Here is a 26,534-nt window from a genome sequence, read left to right as displayed (position 1 = left end):
TAGTGACATAGTCTGTTTTTACAATCCTGGTGCTCACTGACTAATTGTTATCTTCAGTTTATCTCAGAAGTTAAACATATTTCTTCCAGAAAGTTCCATACTATTTAACTACCTAACTTAAGGTATTCTAGAAATGACCTTATATAAAAAGATTTGGACAAGTGAAAGATAGACATGATAACCTGAGGTACAAACAGTTTCTGAGAGGATGAACTCTCCTAAGGAGGAAAGATTCTTTGATGGTGACCTCACCCCATTTTACTTTACTTTACACAAAGGGTGTTTTCCACAGCCCTTCTTATTCTTCCTCTCTGACTGCCCCTCAATTCTCTTCTTCTGTTAAGAACAAGAATACATGGAAATTCTATCATTTCAAGCCGAACTAACATGTATAATTATAAAAATTTTTGAGGAAAAAAGTAGCCATGCATACCTACTAATTCTTAAATGGACTATCATGAATTAGGGATGTGTAGGAAATTTGCAAAGTTTTGAAATATTGACAATAAAATTTCATATGCTATGATTGAGAAAGAAAAGAAAGAAATTAAATATTTGTGTGACTGTGATAATCTTTTCTCTCTAAATCAGTAAAATACTTTGTAAATTTCAGGTTGCAAAATTATTCAAAACGTCCTTGAATAATGTCTTTAAAAAAGTGTTTAATAGTTAGAAACTCACATAACTTAAATTTCCAACATGACACATTATGGTATCTATACGTGTAATACTACACTATGTAGTCACCTTATGGTAATGTAGGACTGTATTTATAAACAAGAAATATACCTATATTAAACTGTTAAGTGGAAAAGTATTATAGATTATAAAAATATTAAACACAGTATGAGCCCATTTGAAAAAGCATATTAAAAAACATATTTTCTTCATTAAAGTAACATAATTTTATAAATTTTGGATGTATGAATTGTTTTGATAAGTCAAAATCTCTTGAATTTACATATTAAAGGAGAAAATTAACATGTGATTATATTAAAATAAATCATAAAATTCAGTAGCCATTCTTTGTTTGTTTATTTGTTTATTTATTTATTTATCTAGGCTGCATTGGGTCTTCGTTGCTGTGTGCAGGCCCCCTCTAATTGCAGCGAGTGGGGGCCACTCCTCACCACGGTGTGCGGGCCTCTCACTGCGGTGACCTTCCCTGCTGCAGACCACGGGCTCCATGTGTCCAGGCTTCAGTAATTGCAGCACGTGTGCTCAGTAGTTGTGGCACGTGGGCTCAGTAGTTGAAGCATGTAGGCTCTTGGGCACTTGGGCTTCAGTAGTTGTGGCACGTGGGCCCAGCAACTGTGGCCTGTGGGCTCCAGAGCTCAGGCTCAGCAGCTGTGGTGCACAGGCCCAGCTGCATCGTGGCATGTGGGATCCTCCTGGACCAGGGTTCGAACCCGTGTCCCCCGTGCATTGGCAGGTGGACTCTCAACCACTGCGCCACCAAGAGAGTCCCGGGAACAGTCTCTTGTGGGTTTCCCAAGGCCTCTCCAAGCATCTTCTCAATGTTTCTCATTATGGCTACTTTCTGATGGGCTTTGAGAGGATATTCAGTTCTCTCAGGGATGGGGGCCCCCTTATACCAGAAGTACACAGTGATGGTAATGCCCCCATTTAGTAATGACTCTGTGTGATGATACCAGTACATTGAGATGTAAAGAACATCACCAGGGCCAACCACTGTTTCGTAACCAACCACGTTCTGGAAATTGGGGAACCTCTTGTAGTCAGGATTGTCAAAGTCCACCTGGCTCTGTCTGTCATGTGGATGATGAACAGGATATGGGTAGAGGCACTCAAACTGATCCGGAGGGAACAAAATGCATCGCCTGTAGCCTTTTATCTGAGCAAAGAAGTTCTGTTCCTCATCATAGTGAGCAGGTGTCACATTTCCTTCCATGACAATAAGCAGCAGGTTAGAGGTCAGCTGCCCCCAGCCACACTTTCCCTGTTGCCTATTAATCCAGTTCCAGTTAAAACCCAAGAAGTCCATGACAATCTTCCTGCTCACAGTGTCATTGAGTGTTTGCTGCAGATACAACCTCTCTTCACCTCCTCACTGCTGTATATTCTGCAGTTGCTCAACAAACTCATGAAATTTCATTTCTTCCCTATTGGACCTCAGCTTAAAGTTCTGGAAATTAGCAGTCTTCTTCTCATAATAGTGCAAGAACTTGTGGGTGCTGGCACTATACACAGAGAAGTCTCTGTTGTCAATATTTTCTTGCAGTTATTCAAGGCCCCATTTTAGGACAGGATACACAAGATTTGTGTCTGTCAGCACCACAGGCTCCTCATTCTCAATAAGCTCCTCTGCCCCGGGGTTGCTCTGACTGAGATGCTGAATGGGCTGCGTCAGGAAGGTATAACTGAGTAGTCGGGACTCATCCCAGGCGGGGCCGAGGGCTTCGGCCTCTTCTCAGGGTTCTCCAGAGCCCGAGGCCTCAGCCTCCACCGCAGTCACCGCCCTCAGTAACCATTCTTAATACATAATGCATATTAACATTAAATTTTAGCTTGCAAAACCCAAAAGTTGATATTCAAATCCCCCTTTCCCAACAGCTGACAGACTCTTAAACTACATTTATGTTATGTTATGTTATGTTATGTTATATATTATATTTAGGGTGAGGATCCAAGTAACCTAAAATAAAACAGCAATTGGTAAGCTTAATTTACTGTGATTGCATGAAGAATTCAAAAATTTAAAAAGAAACTGGAGAGATTATTTTTAAATACATATGGAAAAAATAAATATGTAGTAATTTCTAAGAAACTTTTTGAAAAAGAGATGAGAGTAAATACCCTACCACATATAAAATTTACTATGCTGGTTATTGAAATGAAAACAGTATTTCATTAGCATAAGCAAAGACCAGAAACAAAGTAAAAGAACAGAAGATAACTGAAAAATAGAAGATGGAGTTCAGGGCTGCCCAAAGAATTAGCATTTGAAGAGGAAAAGCCTGGAGAGTGAGGAAGTTCAAAGAAGAAACCCAAAAATCTATATTCAAATCCCCCTTTCCCAACTGCTGACTGACTCCTAAACTACATAAATATATAAAAATAATATATATTATAAATCTATATAAATAATATGTAAATTCTATTATATTATTTATAGAGTGAGAGTCCAAATAACCCAGAATAAAACAGCAAATGGGAGGCTTAAGAATGAATCTCAGCAGCCACACCAAGAAAACAAAAATTAAAGTTTAATCCCTATGGAAGTAAAGAAACATCTGCAAAAATTTTAGTATTTCTCAGTTTTCACCTCAGAAGGGTGCCATCCTAGGATTAAGTGCCGTATTCTAGAAGTGAGGACTATGTACTACATGTAAGGACAAAATTTAAATAGGCCTAACTTGACAAAGCCTAAAACTAAGTCTGACCAGGACTGTAGTAATCTGCCAGCCATCTGTGTACCAGATGAAAAAACTTAACATGCTTTAGAGAAATGCCCATCAAAAGAGTCCCTAAAATGTTTCATCCATCAAGCCAAAAGTTATGACATGCAAAACCAAAACCAAAACCCACAGAATCAAATGATTGAAAGTAAAAAAAACAAAAAAGAAAATAGGCAATAGAAATAGATCTACAGATGATTCAGATATTAGAGTTATTCAACAGGGACTTTTAAGCTACTATTATCAATATGCTTAAGAAAGTTACAAAAAAATTGGACAAAGTAGAAGAAAAGAGAGAATTTTAAAAGAGGATTATAATTTATAAAAACTGGTCAAATGAACATTCTAAAACTGAAAAATAGAAAATAAGAAATTAAAGATCATAAGAAGTAACAAGCTCAGAATTAATGTGTTAAATGTACAAACAACTATTGAGTAACCACTGGCAGACACTCTTCTAAGAGAAAGGGGTAAAATAGTGAACAAAACAAAATCTCCTTCTCTCTTGGATCTTATGATCTAATGAGGGAAACAGAATATGAACAATATAAGTAAATAAATATTTTTTAGAAGATGACAACTGAAGGTGATATTACAAGCGAAGGAGACACTAAAAAGTTAACACTTGAATGAAGGAGGTAAAAGTAAAACACATATAAAATCTGAAGAAGGGCCTTCCTGGCAGAAGGAATAAAAAATGTAAAGGCCCCGAGAAGGTGGTGATTTGTCTGCTAAAGGAAAAATAAGGAGTTTAATGTGGTTGTAATAGTAGGAGATGAGATTATTAACCACTACAAGGACTTTGGATTTTACCCTGAGTGAGATGAGAAGGTAATACAGAGCTTTTAGTGTAAGTGTGACATGATTCAACATCTTGCATTAGACTGTAGGAGTTAAGAACACAACTAGGTAGAATACTTTGGAGTCTATTATAATAATTCAAATAAGAGATGATGGTGATTGAACCAAGATGGCAGTGGTGAAGAAAGTGAGAAATATTTATATTCTGGATATATTTTTAATCAATGGCCACAGGGGATATAAAAGATAGAGGGTACTTATACATGACTCTGAATTTTTTGCCTGATCAACTGAAGGAAAGGAGTTGCCACTAGTAAATGGAAAAAACTGAGCATAGAAGATTTAGGGATAGGGGAATATCAGGAGTTGAGTTTGGGAAATGTTGAGTAGGAGATAACTGTTAGACACCTAAGTAGAGATGCCAAGAGCCAAGTAAATATTTGGGTACATGAAACAGGAATTTGGGGAGAAGATCCAGACAGGATCCAAATCCAGGAATTTGGGAATTATTGACACATAAATTGTATTTAAAATAATGAGACTGGGTGGTATTTCCAAGGTGCAATAAGTAGAGACATGTAAAAGATTTAAAATCATTGTTCTCTGAAAAAGAAGAATAAAAAACTGATAGAACATTTGTTTATGGAAAGTACAATGGTTTGCTGTTAGGAGTCTCTTTTTAGATACCATCTCTCATTTTATCTGATAGTACAAGATCATCTAGATAGAATTTTAACACTGAATGATCTTTTAAAATTGAAAGTCTTCTTCAGAGGATGCTAGTGAATCAAATTATTTGACAACTGTCAAGTAAAGAGGGAAGTAAAACTTAGGCATCTATTCTGCTTTTCCTGTCAAACTTTATCATGCAGTAACCAAATGATAAGAGGAAAGTTTTCCTTAATAAAAGTATTCCAACTAATAATACAGAAGAAAAACTGAATTAGAATATCATCATTTGACATCCCCTTATTATTAATGGATCTAGGCATTGAGAATCAATTACAGCTAAATTATAAAAAGAGAAAGAAAATGACAACATGGGCCTCCTGATCCAAATAGCCCCATCAAAAAATAAAATAAATCTAACCTAAATCTTCTCAAACCACAAGGTCCAACTACCAATTCACAGGAAATTCAAAAGTCTGAGGGATGAGCTAAGTTGATTGTTTAGAGGGGAGGAAGGAAGAATTTGGTTCTTCTGAAATGACATGAGCGATTTTGATAAAGAAGGTAGCATTTGAGTTAGACTCTGAATAGTAATTATGATTTCAAAAAGAGAAGGGATTTAAAGCGGTTTTTCATGTTGCAGGAACAATCTGAGCAAAGACAGGGAAAGTGTGATATATTTGTGACAAGCCCAATTGTTTGGGTGGCTGAGGAAGAATCTTAGCAGAATACTGAAACCTTGCTTGAAAGTGAAGATGGGAGTGTGTGTGTTTATGTGTTTCCCTTAACTGTACTTTCTAAATTTTCTAAAATGAACAAAGGATTGTTATGTAATTATATTTCTATACTTACATAAATTCAAGTTTTTAAAAATGTAATTTAATAGAGCTTTCAGTCAACTAATGGAAGACTTCAAATGCCATGATCAAGTTATTTTACTTTTCCCCTCACCAATCCTGGTTGTGCAACTAAAGATATACTTGGCTGTAACTCTGTTCCATTAAATGTTGATGCTAAGGGTGTCACCAGTCATAAATTTTAGAAAAAATCAAGTAGCTTTTTCAGGAATGTAAAAATCATTACCATTATTGAAATGTTCAATTTGAAGCCCAGTTTGAGAAATACAAAATTTCTACTTTATCTTCAGGGAAGTCTTCCAAGCATACTTAATGTTGATGCCAATAAATTTTAAAATACATTGTGAATATAAACAGAGTAAATACAGTTTGTATAGGCTCCAATTAAGAAAGATATTAAAGCTATAACTTGATTTCCAAACTGTTCTTCGTCCTGCAGATTGGGGACAATTTAAAACCTGACGATTGGTAGAACATGGCAAGCTAGTCAAATGGAATGAGCAGAGACAGATGTGGGAGTGAGGATGAAAATGGAAGGAGTGATCATCTAAGAAGAGGAATAATTTAAAAGACTTGAGAACTGTAAGGACTTAAGAAAAACCCAGGGCTCTCAGTCTCTGGTTCCTGGCAGAGGGAGGCTAAGATAGGGCTCAGGCAGCCAAAGCAGGTCTACTTAGTCCGTTACCCAAATTGGCTAAGAGCAGACACACTTCAAAGGGTATGAACAACTTTTAACTGAAAAATGGAACTAAGATGTGTTCAAAGAAATGGTGTCCGACCCAAGAATAGTGTTTAAGATCAAGAAATCTGGGACTTCCCCAGCAGTCCAGTGGTTAAGACTCCACGCTTCCACTGCAAGGGGTGAGGGTTTGATCCCTGTTCAGGGAACTAAGATCCTGCATGCAGCACAGTGTGGCCAAAAAAAAAAAAAGCTGGGTTCAAGGAGATGTCAACTAGATGGAGAAACGGGATAGGGATCTCAAAAGGAGACAAAAGAGATCATCCAACCTTTGAAGCCAGCAAGGATGCCAAGAACTTATTCTTACTGGGTTTTTCTGTAAGGAAAGCAGTTCTGCTGATATAAAGAGGCAATGCCAGAATAAACCCTTACATTTTACCTTAATATGTTCTATCTTGGGAAAATCCACCCCAATTTTGTGCTTTTTCAAACTTTCTTACAGTTATCAATCAACACAAACTTGATGCCAAGTAATTAATATGTATCTATATTTCTCCACACATATGTTATTTGTATAGTATGAAATTATTCATGGACATTTGCAGTGTATTTCCTGTTGAGGGCACCATACATTCATTCATCCAACAAATATTAATTGGGTACATACTCTTTGTAAGCTCTTGTAACTGCTGGGTGTAGAGAGGTGAGTAAAGCTAACTTAACCTCTGCTCATTATGGAACACATTCCAACTGAGAGGCGTGAGCATTAAATAAATAAGATGGTAACAAATTCAAGGTAGAGATTTGGAACAATGGGGTGTGACAGTTAGTGACTGAGTGGCTACTTTAGGTTGGGGTGGTCAGGAAGATCTTTGAAGAGGTGACATTCAAGCTGCATCCTGAATTGTAAGAAACAGCCCTAAATGAGTGGGTTTCAGTGTCTAGATGAAAGGCAAGGAATAAAAAAAAAAAATAGGTTTTGTGATAGGATACCTTGGAAAATGTTTGGGAAAACCACAGGTGCTTGAGTCAAATCTCACATGTACTTTGAGCCCCTCTTTTCAGAAGCGTTTCTAAAAGAAAGATGCCCAGAGGGAGATTTTTTTAAAGTTTGGAATCTTCTCTAAGGGAGAAGTATCAAGAATGACTACTAACTTGAAATGAAAATGTAGATTCTGCAGAGCAAAAGAGATGAAGCCATCATGTTTTTATTGTACAAGCTGAGTTTCACAGGCGAATTTGATACTTGCTAACATCCCCCGCATGCCCAAATGAAATAAATGAGAAATGCAGGAGATGAAGGTACAAATCCAATTTCCCTTTTGCAACAAGACAGAGTCAGTAAGTCTTTGTTGCTTTCTTCATTTGAAAACTCATCCATATTTTATCTTCCTTCATAAACAATGTTTAGATAAACCCAGTGAATAATGGGGTTGAAAGGAAAATTTTAAAGGTCATCTTGTGTATACCCATGGCTTCAGGCAAGATTGCATTCATGCCCACCCAAGAAGCTGTCATCTTTTCTGTCAGGTTTTGTTTTGGATAATGTTTATTTTTTCCAGGGTGGAGTTGGGTAGGGAGGACAGTAATGAAGAGCATGTTTGCCTTACAAATATAAGCAGAGTTATTTTTAATGTAGGAGCCCTCCTCTCCCTGTTATGCCAGGGGCAGAGTATTCTCCAAATGCCTTATACACTTACTTTCAGCTCTAAATGTATTTGTGCAAATCTCATGAATCATCAAGGCTTTTGAAAATATTTATAGGGAAAGAAACTCTACCCTTTTCATTAGAGTGAGTAAAACTCACATTTGTATCTCACTATTGTTTAAGGAGAACAATGGATGGGTGGATGAAAGAGAATGTCAGCTGGATCAACAAACAGCTGTTCCAACAGAAGTCCTGCTACTCTATACAACAGAGCAGTACTAATTGCTGCCTTCCCTGGAGTCTCTAAAGATTCTCGATTGGCATTTAGTACCCTGTTTAACTAAAATCAAAAGTTAGGGCTGAAATGAGACTTTCATCATTATGACTACTTCACCTCCAGAGAGAAAGCTGTAGGCCTTTAAAACTTTCTTTATCTTCTTTTTTTTTTCTTTGCAGTACGTGGGCCTCTCACTGTTGTGGCCTCTCCCGTTGTGGAGCACAGGCTCCGGACATGCAGGATCAGCGGCCATGGCTCCACGGGCCCAGCCGCTCCGCGGCATGTGGGATCTTCCCGGACCGGGGCACGAACCCGTGTCTCCTGCATCAGCAGGCGGACTCTCAACCACTGCGCCACCAGGGAAGCCCTAAAACTTTCTTTATCTCATCTCCCAGGAAGACTCCACCACTTACCAAGGCAATATATTCTAGTGTCCTCTTCAAATGACCTAACTGAAACTTATAACCAGGTGGTCTCATGTCCAGGCTTTGATGGAAGCCAGGACTCTCATATTATGTATAAATATATACTCCTTATAATATTCATAGGCCCTTGCAATATTATTTTCTCTAGGCCACAGAAATCAAACTTCTTCTGAAGGCAGTGTGGTACTGGGTAAAGGTTATAGGAATTGGACTCAGTTCTGGATGAGAGTCTTGGTTCTTCCATTGACTAATTGGATGAGCAACTTATTTGAGACCCAGTTTACTCAACTTTCTCAAAAGGTTGCTGTGAGGATCAAATGTGACAATGCATAAATCATTTATAACAACATGCCTAATCCATATTAGATGTCAATTTTTATCACTGCTTACCCACCTTTTTCCTTTATCAATGGGTGTTTTTCAAGTTTGTTTGTTTTTGTTTTTTTTTGTGGTACACGGGCCTCTCACTATTGTGGCCTCTCCTGTTGCGGAGCACAGGCCCCGGACGTGCAGGCTCAGCAGCCATGGCTCACGAGCCCAGCTGCTCCGTGGCCTGTTGGATCCTCCCAGACCAGGGCACGAACCCGTGTCCCCTGCATCGGCAGGCGGACTCTCAACCACTGCACCACCAGGGAAGCCCACAAGTCTTTATATGTTGTTTAAGTCATAGAGTATAGATAGAGGTTCAGTCATCTAAGAACCATAAATAATCCAGATAACTTTATACTTCATTACCAATTCACATGTGTTTTACTTAACAATAGAGCATGGGGATTTCCCTGGAGATCCAGTGGTTAAGATACCCCGCTTGCATTGCAGGGAGCATGGATTCGATACCTGGTTGGGGAACTAAGATCCCGCATGCGTGGCACAGCCAAAATATAGAAGAAAAAAAAATCAGTTAAAAAAATGAAAAAAAAAACCAATAAAGTATGAATGTTATGAATTCATATTTTGCTTATGATCCAAAATGACCTACAAATTGTTTTTCTGGGATCTTCTTAAAGCTTGTCCTGTGTAATATACATTCAGAGATTATTTTTCTTTTCCTTACATAGTAATTATAAACAGTATTGAATCACATCTTCACATTTCTCAAACTCCTAAGATATTTTAAATATAAATCCTTTTCTTTTGGAGTCAGGCAAAATATTATTGGCTATAACAGTATTGCTGGTCACCATTCTGTCATCTAGATTATAAATAAAAATAGTAAATAGGGCCATTGTAAGTACCAATTTGGGTAGAACACAATATATTTTGTGGATGCAATGACTAAAACAGTGTTTTCAGACCAAGTTTTCTTCTACTTATGAGTCATGCCACAATTTTTTTTGACTTGCCTATAATGTGCCAGGCACTGTGGCAATAAACTTGAATGACATACTCTTGTAGACTTCAACTTAAAGAGGAAGAAAAAATTGGAAGCTTGTAAGTTACAATACCACTTGACAGATGTTAAAGCACCTGTACAAGCAAAGTGTCAAGAAGCAGTTGAGATGGGATACTTGAGATAGTCTAGATGCAGCATGGTATAACGGATTTACTAGTCACAAGATTCTAGGCACAACTGTGTAGTTCTCAGTCTCCTCATTTGTAAAGTGGAGATTTTTTTTTTTTATCGGGAATTATAACACTGTGTTGTCAGGGTCTGTTATGGAGTCTTTTTCTTTCCAGAGATCCCAGATCCCTGAAAAGAGAAAGAAATCTCAGACAGCTATCAACCCAAGTGTTCTGATTCAAGATCATCTGAGTCTCTAACCTTAGGATAAAGTGCAAATTCTCCACCAATATTTAACAGCTCTCCACTACACTCTTCCATGTTTCTCTCTGCCTCATGATTCACTACCTTCCCCAGATGAAGAAGGAGGCAAAAGCACTCTAATCAGAGGAAAAACATATGCAAATAAAATCTCAGAGATATGAAAAATTGTGACATATTAAGGAACATTTGGAAATTTAAGGTAGCTGAAGAAGATGGGAGCCATGTAAAGAGCAGCAAGAGGTGGTACAAACAGGTAGGTTGAGGTGAGATATAATATCAAGATAAAGAAGAAGACAATTTTCTAGGCAACAGAAAACTAAAAGAGAGAATTGGTTCCTCTGTTCTTGTTTTCTTTTGTTTTGGATAGAAGTAAGTTCTCATAAGATTTTTTTTTTGAAGATCATGCTGATAGTGGTGGGGAAGGTGAACTGGAAGGGTTAAGAGGTGGAGGCTGAGAGGTCAGACAGTCAACTAGGGAAGAACTCCAGGTGAAGAATGATAAAGGTCTGATGAAAGTCTATGCTAAATTAATCTCCTTATCACAGGGCCAAATAATGAAGTATTTTGGCAAATGTCTGCAATCACCAAATTAACATTATAATCTGTCATAAGAGCATGTCTTGGAAACACAGGTCTGGGAGGGGCCAGAAAATATGTTTCCTTCAACTTGCCATGTCATCTCTCAATCCTGTCTACTTTGGGAAGTCAGTTTTCAGAACTCAATTCTTGGGTTAAATGTGACTGCCTAAATTTACTCTCCAAATTTCCAAAGACGATACATAATCTGATTAAATTTTTTAATAATCCCTTTAATTATTACATTTTCCTGGAGAGCCCTACTCCATCCATCTCTTGACAATGAGACTGAATCCAATGATACTATAATCTCAGCTCAGTTTTAAGTGCCCTGTGCTTTGCTAGCAAATTGCCTACTCAGAAACCAACACCAGTTTTAACCCTATTACAGTCTATTGTGGAGGCTCTGTTATATTCACTTGCTTTACAGAGGATGACTATTATACACCACAGGACTCCAGAACCTGGGACTCCTTTCAGATAAAGAAATATAACCTAAGGTGTCTGCCATATTCAAGGCTCTGTCAGTTGCTGATAAAGCTAAGAGGATATACAGATCATCACAGCCATTTCACTCCTCCTGAAGTAGTAGTCAAACATTATCTAACAATAGGTTACTGGGATTAGACTGTAGATGGCTTGCTGCGATGGTCCATCTTTGCCCTGGCCCAGTAAGTACCTCTTTTGGCAGTTTCATAACAGTGGTGTCAAAATATTGCGTGAGTCTGTTAAGATTTACCAAGATATTTACTCTTTGCTATTTATTAAAATGAAAGCCTTCTTTTTTAACCTTTCCCTCTATTAATCTGACATTCTCTCCCAATAACACACCTATGCGCTCCTCAGGAACAAATGTCGATGTAACATTTTCCACTACTAACCTTCATGACAGCTATAGATGTCTGACAGCATGTAACTTAAACATTTCAGTGGCACTTAGCATATTTTCTCAAGGAGCAATTGGTGGAAGTGAAAAGGAAACAATATACTTTTCAGTAAGCAGTCTATACCTAACTGCCTACATCTCTCCCTCTCTTGTCCCCTTCCTCTTCTGGGAGGTTGCCACGGTGCCAGACTACGTGTATTGTGAGTGCTGCTGTTTACAGTTTAAAATGAAGCATATACCTATTACAGAAAATCTGGGAGAGAATACAGAAATGTAGGAAGATTGAGAGGAAAATTGATCTCTAATAAAGCAATAATCATTACTTTGGAACTGTTTCATACAGTATTTTTCCTATGAATAAAATTTTGGAATTTTGGTGTATTTTAATTTGTTTTAAGTGTGTTTGTATTGGTAGGATCCATATTAACTTGTTACACTCAGGAATCTTTTACTTGCTGGTGACAAAAATCCAAACTGAATAAGATTAAGAGAAAAAACTGTTAGAAGAAAAAGGCTCATTCATGTAACTTAGAACAGGGGTTGATCCGGTATTTTTCTCAATTACTACAAATAGGAAATATTCACATAATGTGGCAAGAAGAGGGAGAGTACTTTGACATCCTCCCACTTAGAATCCCAGAGGAATGAGCTTTCTTGGCTCCCAGGGAAGGACTCTGTTGGACCTGGATCAGTCGCTATGTTGGGTAGACCCCTCTCCCCCTTAAAACTATAAGAAGTTGAGGAAGAGCAATTTCCCAAAGAAAGGGAAGCTCCTGTTTTTAAGAGCACAGCCAGGAGGAATAGTGGATAGTCACAATCAAGAGATGAGTATTTTCTAATGTCAGGAACCATGAATTTTCTACAAAATAAGAATAGTCCTTATCCCAGGAAGAAGGTGAGTAGCAGAACTTTATGAGGTGCATTTCAATGTATACCTTCTGTCCTTCGTAAAAGATTTTTAGTTTTATTTCTTTTTTCTTGCTACTTCAGCTGTGAATCTCTGTATTGGTGAGCCAATCCTATAGAAAAAGATGTTGCATTCCCTCAAGTGTGTTGGGGTAGAAAAAAGATTAAGGATCAATTGTTCATCCACAAGTAATGAATCAAAATTTAAATACCAATTGATCTATTGCTGGAGATTTAGGTTGTCTCCATTCTTTTACCATTTTAAATAATGCTACTTAGAACATAAAGAGTTTTCTAGATTTAGAATTATATAAGACCAATTTTTAGCAGTAGAGTTACCAGTTCAAAGGGTATATATAATTCACTTTAAGGCCCTCAGTCCATTAAGTATTACTGAAACAGTATTTCAGTGATGCAGTTTCCTAATGCTGGCTGGACCAGCTGATTTATTTTAGTATTAATTGTCCAGTGGTCTGCATGTATCAGCTCATGTATTTACAGTTGTTAGCACTAAGCGCAGTGCCTTGCATATGAAATGAATTCAACAAATGTTTCTCAATGATGAACAAGAAGATGCTGGTGTTGAGAGTCCAGGGATTTTCCTAATTAATCTGTATTTAGGATGAAAGTATGAAAAGGAAATTCCTTTTATACAAAAAAAAGGTCATTGTTGCTGCACGTTGGCTTTCTCTAGTTGCGGCGAGTGGGGGCTGCTCTTCGTTGCAGTGTGCGGGCTTCTCATTGTGGTGGCTTCTCTAGTTGCAGAGCACAGGCTCTAGGCACATGGGCTTCAGTAGTTGTGGCACACGGGCTCAGTAGTTGTGGCGCATGGACTTAGTTGCTCCGCGGCATGTGGGATCTTCCTGGACCAAGGCTCGAACCCATGTCCCCTGCGTTGGCAGGTGGATTCTTAACCACTGCCCCACCACGGAAGTCCAAGGGGCACATCCTTTTAAAAATTATATACAGTTTCAGGCTGTTTATGAAATACCACAAACTCAGGGGTACATGAAAATAAAACAGTATGTTTTCCCTTCTCAGAAGCTACTTGCACTCTAGTCAGACAGACATACATTAAAAAAAAAAAGAAAAAGAAAGAAAGAAAAAGAGAAGCAAACAGGATGTGGTAATTATGGATGACTGTAAAGAAGAGCTATCACTGGAAGTCTAAAGCCATGCAGAAAGTCATCATGGAGGGGGCTTCATGTGGGATGGTTCTTGACAAAGGGCAAACTATGTATGGTGAAGAGCTATCTGGTACACACTGGAAGATGAGAAATATACATACTCTGTTATGTCCAGGCACTATGCTGGGTCTTGGACAATAATATAAATAAATTAGACATATTTCTTAATCTTAAGAAGCTCCTGATATAGAAAAATATAAATGAAGAACAAATAAAGAGAATGTGATGTGATAAAGTGTAGTATTTTTTCTGGGAGGGTGAAAAAAGGTTTTCGAGAAAGTGTCATTTGAGGTCAGTTTAAATTGTGACTAGAATTTAAGTAGAGATAATAGCATTTGGAAAGAAATAGCGAAGAGAAACAGTATGTTACTATTACTGGATCATTATGGGGGTACATGGCAAATGAGGCCATGTACAAGAGAGTGGACCTAGAGCGCTTTTCTAAGGAAAGGGCACTTTATCCTGGAGATAAATCCAGACTTGCTTAAGGATAAGAATAACCAAATGTTTTATTAAAAAACAGATTCCCAACACCCACCTCCCAAGATTCTCATTCAGAGGATGAGCAGGAATCTCTGTTGTTTATCGGTGTCCTGGGGGAATTATTATTTTCAGGCAAGTTTAGAAAATAATACTGGAAGTAAAAAATGTTCAATGAGGGGTTTTCAGCTGCGAAAAGGTATCTTCAGTCCTGGAATTTGGAATCATTCCTTTGATGGCAGTATGGACAATTATTAGATGCAGTTTGAAGCAGGAAAATATTCTGATGCCCCATAGTAACCTATTGTAAGATGTAATAGCTTTTTTATATCTTGCTTAATCCTTACTCTATTTATTCTTTCTTTATCCTAGTGGAGATAACCAATAACTGGTCATGATCCTCTTTATCAAAGCCCATCATTTCATATCTAAGTTTCCTTTTGGATTACATTTGGTCTTCATAGACTTAGCCTCTGTTTTCTAAAGTTTGATTTTAAGAACAACTCATTTTAATTCATTCTTTGGTCTCCTCAAGTCTTCTCCACATTTACCAAGTTCTGGAGCTTATTTACAACACTAAGCCAATTTCTTAGGAATTTCTGCACTCTTTTTATGGTTTGACATTCTGTTTACACTCATGTCTCAAACAGCTAAATAAAAATGATGACACACAGTCAACCAATTTTGTCATTTATTCATGCAGCAAGTATTGCTTGACTATTACATGGTAGGCACTATACTAGGTTTTTGAAACACGAATACAAATAAAAGTTTATGCCTTTCTGAAGTCCACAGTGTAGGAGTGGGGGGAACAAGAAGTAAACAAAGTTGCCCCCCAAAAGTATCTACTTTTATAATAGATGGAAATAAAATATTTTGGAAGCACAGAGAACAGAATTATCTAATGCTAATTTGTGGGGTCAAAGAAAGTTTCACAAAGAAGATGACACTTGAAGGAATAACAGAAAGTTTCAAAGTGTATGGGACTGTAATGGCTGCACTCTCAGTGTTCTATAGCATCTTTGGGTTCACCAGCTCCTTTAGTTTATCCCCGATCCCTGTTAAACATTTCCCTAGACATTCATGATCATGTTTTCTTTTTGCTTCATAGTTTTATGTCATAGCTAGGTAGGACGACAAACATTTCCCTGGGTTTAAATCAGGAGAATTATACAAACTCACCCAGGTCCAGTTGAACATTCTGTAACTATTGCTTGAGTCTTGCTTTGGAAACCAAACCTGAAACCAGATAATTTTCACATGGTTTCAAGTTTCACCATCAACAATTCACATGATACCAGGTTCAATTCATGTATAACATAAACAGGTGTAAAATTTCAGCCACAAGTCACTGTAGACATATGTCGGATGGGTCTTGAACTTGGCTTCACAAAAATGATTTGAGCTTCCACAGAGAAAGTATTTCCATTTGTCATCATTGCAGGTATTCTCCCTTCCAACACATATACCAATAGCCACTGGTCTAATTGTGGAAATAACACTTCCTGATTTGCAAAGTACAGACAACAGATGCACTGTCCCCAAAATGACAGCCTGGTATGTCGAGGCATAACAATGGCCAGCCACAAGTTTGGTGGAAACTAACAAAACGTTTTAGAATAATGGGAGATGATGAAATGGATCTTCAATGAGGATTTAATATGTCATTTTTAAAAACCACTAACATATGAGGAAACTTTCCAACTTACAACAGTGTGGAAAGTAATGCAATAATATGTTTGATTAGAAAGTACTTCAGGATGTATTAATGTAAGCACTTAGCAAATCTCACAAACATACCATTCTGAAGTGAGCATACAGATATTTTCAAACATCCATTTCCACTTAAGTTGTGCTCTAGCTGATTGCTCTAAATGTGAGGGCAGTTCTACAAGCTCTTTCATGTACACTAAATTCAAACCCTTTGATCCCATTTTGTTTTGATATTTTTAAATGGAAAAAAACACAAAACACTTAAATCTCTATATTTCTTCATAAGCTGTGCACATTAGATTAGTTCTGAAAGTATCTTTCCCTTTTGAATCCTTGTAAAACAGTCATTTAACACTATATTCTTTCTCTCTGATTCTCTGGGGAGTTTTATTTGCTTTAAATTCAAAAGGGCAAAAGACTTCATCAGATAATAAATCAAGAGTTAACCTGGAAAGACTTATGTTTAACTAGTCTCCTTGGCAATGTTTGAGTTCAGCTGTTCTGACATGGGGAGCAACATTTGAGAGCAAGGTAGAGTAAAAAAAAAAAAAAAAAGCAAGACCCAGGGAAGAAAAGGAAAGGAAAGGAAAGAAAAGAAAAGGGCTTGTTTCCTTAAATAAAAATAATAGGAAAGCGTAGTAAACCTCAGAACATTTATCAGGACTAAGTACCACAGGTGAGTTTGGGAAAACAGAAAGATAGGTAAACAAAAAAAAATGAGAAAAGTTTGCAATTGTAAAAGTAAACATATGTTTATCACCCTTGGACAGAGCCTCGTCAGAAAATGCACAAGGAGGCCTGGCTCACTCCCACTGCAATCTAACCATTAGCAGAATGCACACTGAGAAGGGAAGGCAGCCTGGAGGTAGCCGGCATCACCCACGCTGGGGCTTACCTGCAGCTTTTTAAAAAAATACACATGCCTGGAGAAAGCTTAAAGATGGCGGAAGAGTAAGACGCGGAGATCACCTTCCTCCCCACAAATACATCAGAAGTACATCTACACGTGGAACAACTCCTACAGAAGACCTACTGAACGCTGGAGGAAGACCTCAGACCTCCCAAAAGGCAAGAAAATCCCCATGTGCCTGGTTAGGGCAAAAGAAAAAAGAATAAACAGAGACAAAAGGATAGGGACGGGACCTGCACCAGTGGGAGGGAGCCGTGAAGGAGGAAAGGTTTCCACACACTAGAAGCCCCTTCGCGGGCAGAGACTGCGGGTGGCGGAGCGGGGAAGCTTCGGATCTGCAGAGGAGAGCACAGCAACAGGGGTGCGGAGGGCAAAAGCACAAAGATTCCCGCACAGAGGATCGGTGCCGACCGGCACTCACCAGCCCAAGAGGCTCGTCTGCTCACCCGCCGGGGCGGGCGGGGCTGGGAGCTGAGGCTTGGGCTTCGGTCGGAGTGCAGGGAGAGGACTGGGTTTGGCTGCAAGAACACAGCCTGAAGGGGCTAGTGCGCCACGGCTAGCTGGGAGGGAGTCCGGGAAAAAGTCTGGACCTGCCGAAGAGGCAAGAGACTTTTTCTTCCCTCTTTGTATCCTGGTGCGCGAGGAGAGGGGATTCAAGAGCACCGCCTAAACGAGCTCCAGAGACGGGCGCGAGCCGCGGCTATCAGCGCGTACCCCAGAGACGGGCATGAGACGCTAAGGCCACTGCTGCCGCCACCAAGGAGCCTGTGTGCGAGCGCAGGTCACCATCCACACCTCCCCTCTTGGGAGCCTGTGCAGCCCGCCACTGCCAGGGTCCCGTGATCCAGGGACAACTTACCCAGGAGAACGCACGGCACGCCTCAGGCTGATGCAACGTCACGCCGGCCTCTGCCGCGCAGGCTCACCCCGCACTCCGTACTCCTCCCTCCCACCGGCCTGAGTGAGCCAGAGCCCCCGAATCAGCGGCTCCTTCAACCCCGTCTAAGCGAAGACGACCTACACGCGACCTACAGGCGACCTACACGCAGAGGCGGGTCCAAATCAAAAGCTGAACCCCGGGAGCTGTGGGAACAAAGAAGAGAAAGGGAAATTTCTCCCAGCAGCCTCAGGAGCAGCGGATTAAAGCTCCACAATAAACTTGATGTACCCTGCACCTGTGAAATACCTGAATAGACAACGAATCATCCCAAATTGACGAGGTGGACTTCGGGAGCAAAGATATATTTTTCCCCCTTTTTCTCTTTTCGTGAGGGTGTATGTGTATGCTTCTGTGTGTGATTTTGCCTGTATAGCTCTGCTTTTACCATTTGTCCTAGGGTTCTGTCCATCTGTTTTTTGGGGGCTTTTTTTACTTTTTATAAATTTTTTTCTTAATAATTACTTTTTATTTTTTATTTTAATAACTTTATTTTATTTTACTTTATTTATTTTATCTTCTTTCTTTCTTTCTTTCTTTTTTCTTTCTTTCTTTCTATTTTTTCTCCCTTTTTTTCTGAGCTGTGTGGATGAAAGGCGCTTGGTGCTCCAGCCAGGCATCAATGCTGTGCCTCTAAGATGAGAGAGCCAACTTCAGGACACTGGTCCACAAGAGACCTCCCAGCTCCACATAATATCAAACAGCAAAAATCTCCAAGAAAACTCCATCTCAATGCCAAGACCCAGCTTCACTCAACGAGCAGCAAGCTACAGTGCTGGACACCTTATGCCAAACAACAAGCAAGGCAGGAACACAACCCCACCCATTAGCAGAGAGGCTGCCTAAAATCATAATAAGGCCACAGACACCCCAAAACACACCACCAGATGTGGACCTGCAAACCAGAAACACAAGAAACAACCTCATCCACCAGAAAACAGGCACTAGTCCCCTCCACCAGGAAGCTTACACAGCCACTGAACCAACCTTAGCCACTGGGGACAGACAACCAAAACAACGGGAACTATGAACGTGCAGCCTGCGAAAAGCAGACCCTAAACACAGTAGCTTAAGCAAAATGAGAAGACAGAAAAACACACAGCAGAGGACGGAGCAAAGTAAAAATCCACCAGACCTAACAAATGAAGAGGAAATAGGCAGTCTACCTGAAAAAGAATTCAGAATAATGATAGTACAGATGATCCAAAATCTTGGAAATAGAACAGATTAAATACAAGAAACGTTTAACAAGGACCTAGAAGAACTAAAGAGCAAACAAACAAAGATGAACAACACAATAAAGGAAACTAAAAATTATCTAGAAGGGATCAATAGCAGAATAACTGAGGCAGAAGAACATATAAGTGACCTGGAAGATAAAATAGTGGAAATAACTACTGCAAAGCAGAAAAAAAAATAAAGAATGAAAAGAACTGAGGACAGTCTTAGAGACGTCTAGGACAACATTAAATGCACCAGGGGACCCAGAAGTAGAAGAGGAAAAGAAAGGGACTGAGAAAATATTTGAAGAGATTATAGTTCAAAATTTCCCTAATATGGGAAAGGAAATAGTTAATCAAGACTAGGAAGCATAGAGAGTCCCATAGAGGATAAATCCAAAGAGAAACACACCAAGACACATATTAATCAAACTAGCAGTAATTAAATACAAAAAAAACATGTTAAAAGCAGGAAGGGAAAAACAACAAATAACACACAAGGGAATCCCCATATGATTAACAGCTGATCTTTCAGCAGGAACTCTGCAGGCCAGAAGGGAGTGGCAGGACATATTTAAAGTGATGAAGGAGAAAAACCTGCAACCAAGATTACTCTACCCAGCAAGGATCTCATTCAGATTTGATGGAGAAATTAAAAGCTTTACAGACAAGCAAAAGCTAAGAGAATTCAGCACCAAGAAACCAGCTTTAAAACAAATGCTAAAGGAACTTCTCTAGGCAGGAAACACAAGAGAAGGAAAACACCTACAATAACAAACCCAAAACAATTAAGAAAATGGGAATAGGAACATACATATCGATAATTACCGTAAATGTAAATGGAATAAATGCTCCAACCAAAAGACATAGACTGGCTGAATGGATACAAAAACAAGGCCCATATATATGCTGTCTACAAGAGACGCACTTCAGACCTAGGGACACATACAGACTGAAAGTGAGGGGACACAGAAAGATATTCCATGCAAATGGAAATCAAAAGAAAGCTGGAGTGGCAATTCTCATATCAGACAAAATAGACTTTAAAATAAAGACTATTACAAGAGACAAAGAAGGACATTACAAGATGATCAAGGGATCTATCCAAGAAGAAGATATAACAATTATAAATATTTTGCACCCAACATAGGAGCACCTCAATACATAAGGCAAATGCTAACAGCCATAAAAGGGGAAATTGACAGTAACACAATCATAGTAGGGAACTTTAATACCCCACTTTCACCAATGGACAGATCATCCAAAATGAAAATAAATAAGGAAACGCAAGCTTTAAACAACACATTAAACAAGATGGACTTAATTGATATTTATAGGACATTCCATCCAAAAACAACAGAATACACTTTCTTCTCAAGTGCTCATGGAACATTCTCCAGGATAGATCATATCTTGGGTCACAAATCAAGCCTTGGTAAATATAAGAAAATTGAAATTGTATCAAGTATCTTTTCTGACCACAACGCTATCAGACTAGATAAGAATTACAGGAAAAAATCGGTAAAAAATACAAACACATGGAGGCTAAACAATACACTACTTAATAACGAAGAGATCACTGAAGAAATCAAAGGGGAAATTAAAAAAATACCTAGAAACAAATCACAATGAAAACACGATGACCCAAAACCTATGGGATGCAGGAAAAGCAGTTCTAAGAGGGAAGTTTATAGCAATACAATCCTACATTAAGAAACAAGAAATATCTAAAATGAACAACCTAACCTTACACCTAAAGCAATTAGAGAAAGAAGAACAAAAAACCCCCAAAGTTAGCATAAGGAAAGAAATCATAAAGATCAGAAATCAATGAAAAAGAAATGAAGTTAATGATAGCAAAGATCAATAAAACTAAAAGCTGGTTCTTTGAGAAGATAAAAAATATTGATAAACCATTAGCCAGACTCATCAAGAAAAAAAGGGAAAAGACTCAAATCGATAGAATTAGAAATGAAAAAGAAGTAACAACTGACACTGCAGAAATACAAAGGATCATGAGAGATTACTACAAGTAACTCTATGCCAATAAAATGGACAAGCTGGAAGAAATGGACAAATTCTGGGAAATGCAAAACCTTCTGAGACTGAACCAGGAAGAAATAGAAAATATGAACAGACCAATCACAAGCACTGAAATTGAAACTGTGATTAAAAATCTTACACCTAACAAAAGCCCAGGACCAGATGGCTTCACAGGTGAATTCTATCAAACATTTAGAGAAGAGCTAACACCTATCCTTCTCAAACTCTTCCAAAATATAGCAGAGGGAGGAAGACTCCCAAACTCATTCTACAAGGCCACCATCACCCTGATACCAAAACCAGACAAAGATGTCACAAAGAAAGAAAACTACAGGCCAATATCACTGATGAACATAGATGCAAAAATCCTCAACAAAATACTAGCAAACAGAATCCAACAGCACATTAAAAGGATCATACACCATGATCAAGTGGAGTTTATCCCAGGAATGCAAGGATTCTTCAATATACACAAATCAATCTATGTGATACATCATATTAACAAATTGAAGAAGAAAAACCATATGATCATCTCAATCGATGCAGACAAAGCTTTTGACAAAATTCAACACCCATTTTGATAAAAACCCTGCAGAAAGTAGGCAGAGAGGGAACTTTCTTCAACAAAATAAAGGCCATATATGACAAATCCACACCCAGCATCATCCTCAATGGTGAAAAGCTGAAGCCATTTCCACTAAGATCAGGGACAAGACAAGGTTGCCCACTCTCACCCCTATTATTCAAAATAGTTTTGGAAGTTTTTAGCCACAGCAATCAGAGAAGAAAAAGAAATAAAAGTAATCCAAATTGGAAAAGAAGAAGTAAAGCTGTCACGGTTTGCAGATGACATGATACTATACATAGAGAATCCTAAATATGCTACCAGAAAACTCCTAGAGCTAATCAATGAATTTGGTAAAGTAGCAGGATACACAATTAATGCACAGAAATCTCTGGCATTCCTATACACTAATGATGAAAAATCTGAAAGTGAAATTAAGAAAACAGTCTCATTTACCACTGCAACAAAAAGAATAAAATATCTAGAAATAAACCTACTGAAGGAGACAAAAGACCTGTATGCAGAAAGCTATAAGACACTGATGAAAGAAATTAAAGATGATACAAACAGATGGAGAGATATGCCATGTTCTTGGATTGGAAGAATCAACATTGTGAAAATGACTCTACAACCCAAAGCAATCTACAGATACAATGAAATCCCTATCAAACTACCACTGGCATTTTTCACAGAACTAGAACAAAAAATTTCACAATTTGTATAGAAACACAAAAGTCTGCAAATAACAAAAGCAATCTTGAGAACGAAAAACGGAGCTGGAGGAATCAGGCTCCCTGACTTCACACTATACTACAAAGCTACAGTAATCAAGACAATATGGTACTGGCTCAAAAACAGAAATATAGATCAATGGAACAGGATAGAAAGCCCAGAGATAAACCCACACACATATGGTTACCTTATTTTTGATAAAGGAGGCAAAAATATACAGTGGAGAAAAGACAGCCTCTTCAAGAAGTGGTGCTGGGCAAACTGGACAGGTACATGTAAAAGCATGAAATTAGAACACTCCCTAACACCATACACAAAAATACACTCAAAATGGATTAAAGTCCTAAACGTAAGGCCAGACACTATCAAACTCTTAGAGGGAAAACACAGGCAGAACACTCTATGACATACATCACAGCAAGATCCTTTTTGACCCACCTGCTAGAGAAATGGAAATAAAAACAAAAATAAACAAATGGGACCTAATGAAACTTAAGAGCTTTTTCACAGCAAAGGAAACCGTGAACAAGACCAAAAGACAACCCTCAGAATGGGAGAAAATATTTGCAAATGAAGCAACTGACAAAGGATTAATCTCCAAAATTTACAAGCAGCTCATGCAGCTCAATATCAAAAAACAAAAAACGCAATCCAAAAATGGGCAGAAGACCTAAATAGACATTTCTACTAAGAAGATATACAGATTGCCAACAAACACATGAAAGGATGCTCAACATCACTAATCATTAGAGAAATGCAAATCAAAACTACAGTGAGTTGTCACCTCACACCAGTCAGAATGGCCATCATCAAAATATCTACAAACAATAAATGCTGGAGAGGGTGTGGAGAAAAGGGAACCCTCTTGCACTGTTGGTGGGAATGTAAATTGATACAGCCACTATGGAGAACAGTATGGAGGTTCATTAAAAAACTAAAAATAGAACTACCATATGACCCAGCAATACCACTACCTGGCATTTACCCTGAGAAAACCATAATTCAAAAAGAGTCATGTACCAAAATGTTCATTGCAGCTCTATTTACAATATCCAGGACATGGAAGCAACCTAAATGTCCATCAACAGATGAATGGATAAAGAAGATATGGCACATATATACAATGGAATATTACTCAGCCATATAAAGAAATGAAATTGAGTTATTTGTAGTGAGGTGGATGGACCTAGAGTCTGTCATACAGAGTGAAGTAAGTCAGAAAGAGAAAAACAAATACCGTATGCTAACACATATATATGGATTCTAAGGGGAAAAAAGGGGTCATGAAGAACCTAGGGGCAAGATGGGAATAAAGACACAGACCTACTAGAGAATGGACTTGAGGATATGAGGAGGGGGAAGGGTAAGCTGTGACAAAGTGAGAGAGTGGCATGGACATATATACACTACCAAACGTAAAACAGACAACTAGTGGGAAGCAGCCGCATAGCACAGGGAGATCAGCTCGGTGCTTTGTGACCACCTAGAGGGGTGGGATAGGGAGTGTGGGACGGAGGGAGACACAAGAGGGAAGAGATATGGGAACATATGTATATGTATAACTGATTCAGTTTGTTATAAAGCAGAAACTAACACAGCATTTTAAAGCAATTATACTCCAATAAAGATGTTAAAAAATAAAATAAAATAAAATAAAATACACATGCCTGGTCACTAATCTGAAAATCCAATTCTCACTTGTAAAGTGTAGACTGCCCCCAATACTTCCATGACAATAATCTGTATCTTTTTTAAAAAGAAGAATACCTACAGTTTTTCAAATAATACCTGCAGTAATTCTCTCACTAGCCATTGTTGAAAACTGTGCTTGATCTTCTGCCTTCGTGATGTCTATAATCTTCATTAGTGCTACTACAGGCTACCTCCAGAGCTATACCACCCCCTGGATGCAATGAAATATCTATGTCTTTGTCCCTAGATGTATTAGTTTCCTAGGGTTACTGTAACAATGTACCACACACTGAGTGCCTTGGAAAAAGAGAAATTCATCGCTTCACAGTTCTGGGAGCCTAGAAGCCTGAGATGAAGTTATAGGTAAGGAAGTATCCTTCTGGAGGCTATGAAGGTGAATCTGTTCCATGACCCCCTCCTGACTTCTGTTTGTTAGCTGGCAGTTGTTGGCATTCCTTGGCTTCTGGAAGCACAAATCCAATCTTCACATGGCATTCTCCCTATGTCTCTCTCTCTGTGTCCAAAGTTCTACTTTGTATAAGGACACAGTCATATTGGAATTGGGCCTACCCTAATAACCTCACCTTAATTTGATCATTTGCAAAGACTCTATTTCCAAATAATGTCACATTCTCCAGCTTCAGGAGATGTTGAGGAGATCAAATTTACAGTGACTAATTAAACATCTGAGGAAACTTTCAGCTGGGGTAGGCATGAGCGAAAAGGCTGAACCTATATCACATATGTTATCAGAGAATTTAAATGGTGTTTCCTACTTATGGATGCTTTGTATACTTGCTCTCTGCCTGAAATGTATTTTCTTCCATTAACAAGAAAGAGCTCATCATTAAAGTTCAGTCCAACATCATGTCTAGAAAGTTCCCCAGCGCATCTCTCCCTACGCTATTCTCATATACCTTTTCTGCCCATATTCTTGTGAACTTTGTGTATATATTTCTTGAAACAGCACACTCTTACCCCACACAGTGATTCAATCACTTATAGATACTCAAAAAGTGTTGATAGATGAATTTATATGTTTGATATACTTTCTGCCTGGGCCATATAAGTTTGGCAATTTAGACAGTATCCCATTACAATGAATAAATTAATAAAATCTAAACACTGTATTACTGGAAGAGTTAAGTTACAGTTATCTGAAAAGCTGGATAATTCTAGCTAAATGTAGCATCGCTCACTCTTGTATTTGACAGAAATTAATTAGTGTTATTAGTTAGTGTTAATCCTGGAAATAATTATAGCAAGACTTTTGCATCCCAGTCCCTTAGTCTTTATACTTCAAGCTGGAATGCAGGAGTAGGGATACTTTAGTACAAATGCAAGTGGACTGGACACACTCTTTCAAAATACAGCAGTAGCAGCCACAGCACCATTCTGCCTTTTAAATATTCTTCCTAGCACACCATCCACAGGACGGTGGCTCCCTGTGTGCCCCCATGTTTCTTCTTTAGTTGGACCTTCACTGTGTTAATGAAGTTAGTTGTTGAAGAAACTACAACACTCTCCCAGTGGTTAATGCTGGAAGCACAGCCAACCCAGCTTCTTTAAACTTTGGTTCCGAAGGCATTACAGGAATCTATGAATGAAATGAAAATGTTTTGAAATCCTAGTCTCTTTAATAGCCCAAGCAATCATCAGTAAATTGCAGACTTTACAGGTATAATTTTCAGTAAGGGTCAGGGAAATTCATTCATTAGAATTACGGGAGATAAAAATTTAAACGTCTCTATAATATTTATAGGAAAAGTGTCATCAGTATAAAGCGGCCTTAAATCACATTCATTCATTATTAAGCACTCCTCTACATTTCTGAATGAAGTTTCTAATGGGATGAAATCTCCTCAGCTGCAATAACATCATGACTGTCTATTTATAGCCAAGTTGTCTTTGATTATGGAAGTGCATTTTTAGGTTGGATATTAAAGCAGGTTTTCCCTTTGAAGGGAGATATCTAACTTTCAATGACAGTAACCCATTACTTAGTAAAGTTAGGAGAGTTCACTAAAATTGGAAATACCTACTAATTATAATTATGTAACAACTGGCATGCAAGCACAGTACTAAGATTTGTCTGAAGTCCAGTCTTTGACTGAGTTTTATTATGTTTTGTTTCTAAGGGCTAGGGT

The 26,534-nt window shown here is 38.4% G+C and overlaps 1 pseudogene across 1 annotated transcript; it reads right to left on the bottom strand.

Moving 5' to 3' along the window:
• Positions 1-258: 258 nt before the first annotated feature.
• LOC308620122 (hypoxia-inducible factor 1-alpha inhibitor-like) lies at positions 259-24,559 on the bottom strand (annotated as a pseudogene). The gene is made up of 3 exons: positions 24,484-24,559; positions 1,457-2,493; positions 259-336 (listed from the first exon to the last, which is right to left on the bottom strand). The product of its transcript is annotated as a hypoxia-inducible factor 1-alpha inhibitor-like (transcript).
• Between the last annotated feature and the right edge of the window lie 1,975 nt (positions 24,560-26,534).

This window comes from Mesoplodon bidens (genome assembly GCF_964165515.1).
Source record: "Mesoplodon bidens genome assembly, chromosome: 7".
Lineage (NCBI taxonomy): Eukaryota > Metazoa > Chordata > Mammalia > Artiodactyla > Ziphiidae > Mesoplodon > Mesoplodon bidens.
This window is presented reverse-complemented; position numbering and strand designations above follow the sequence as displayed.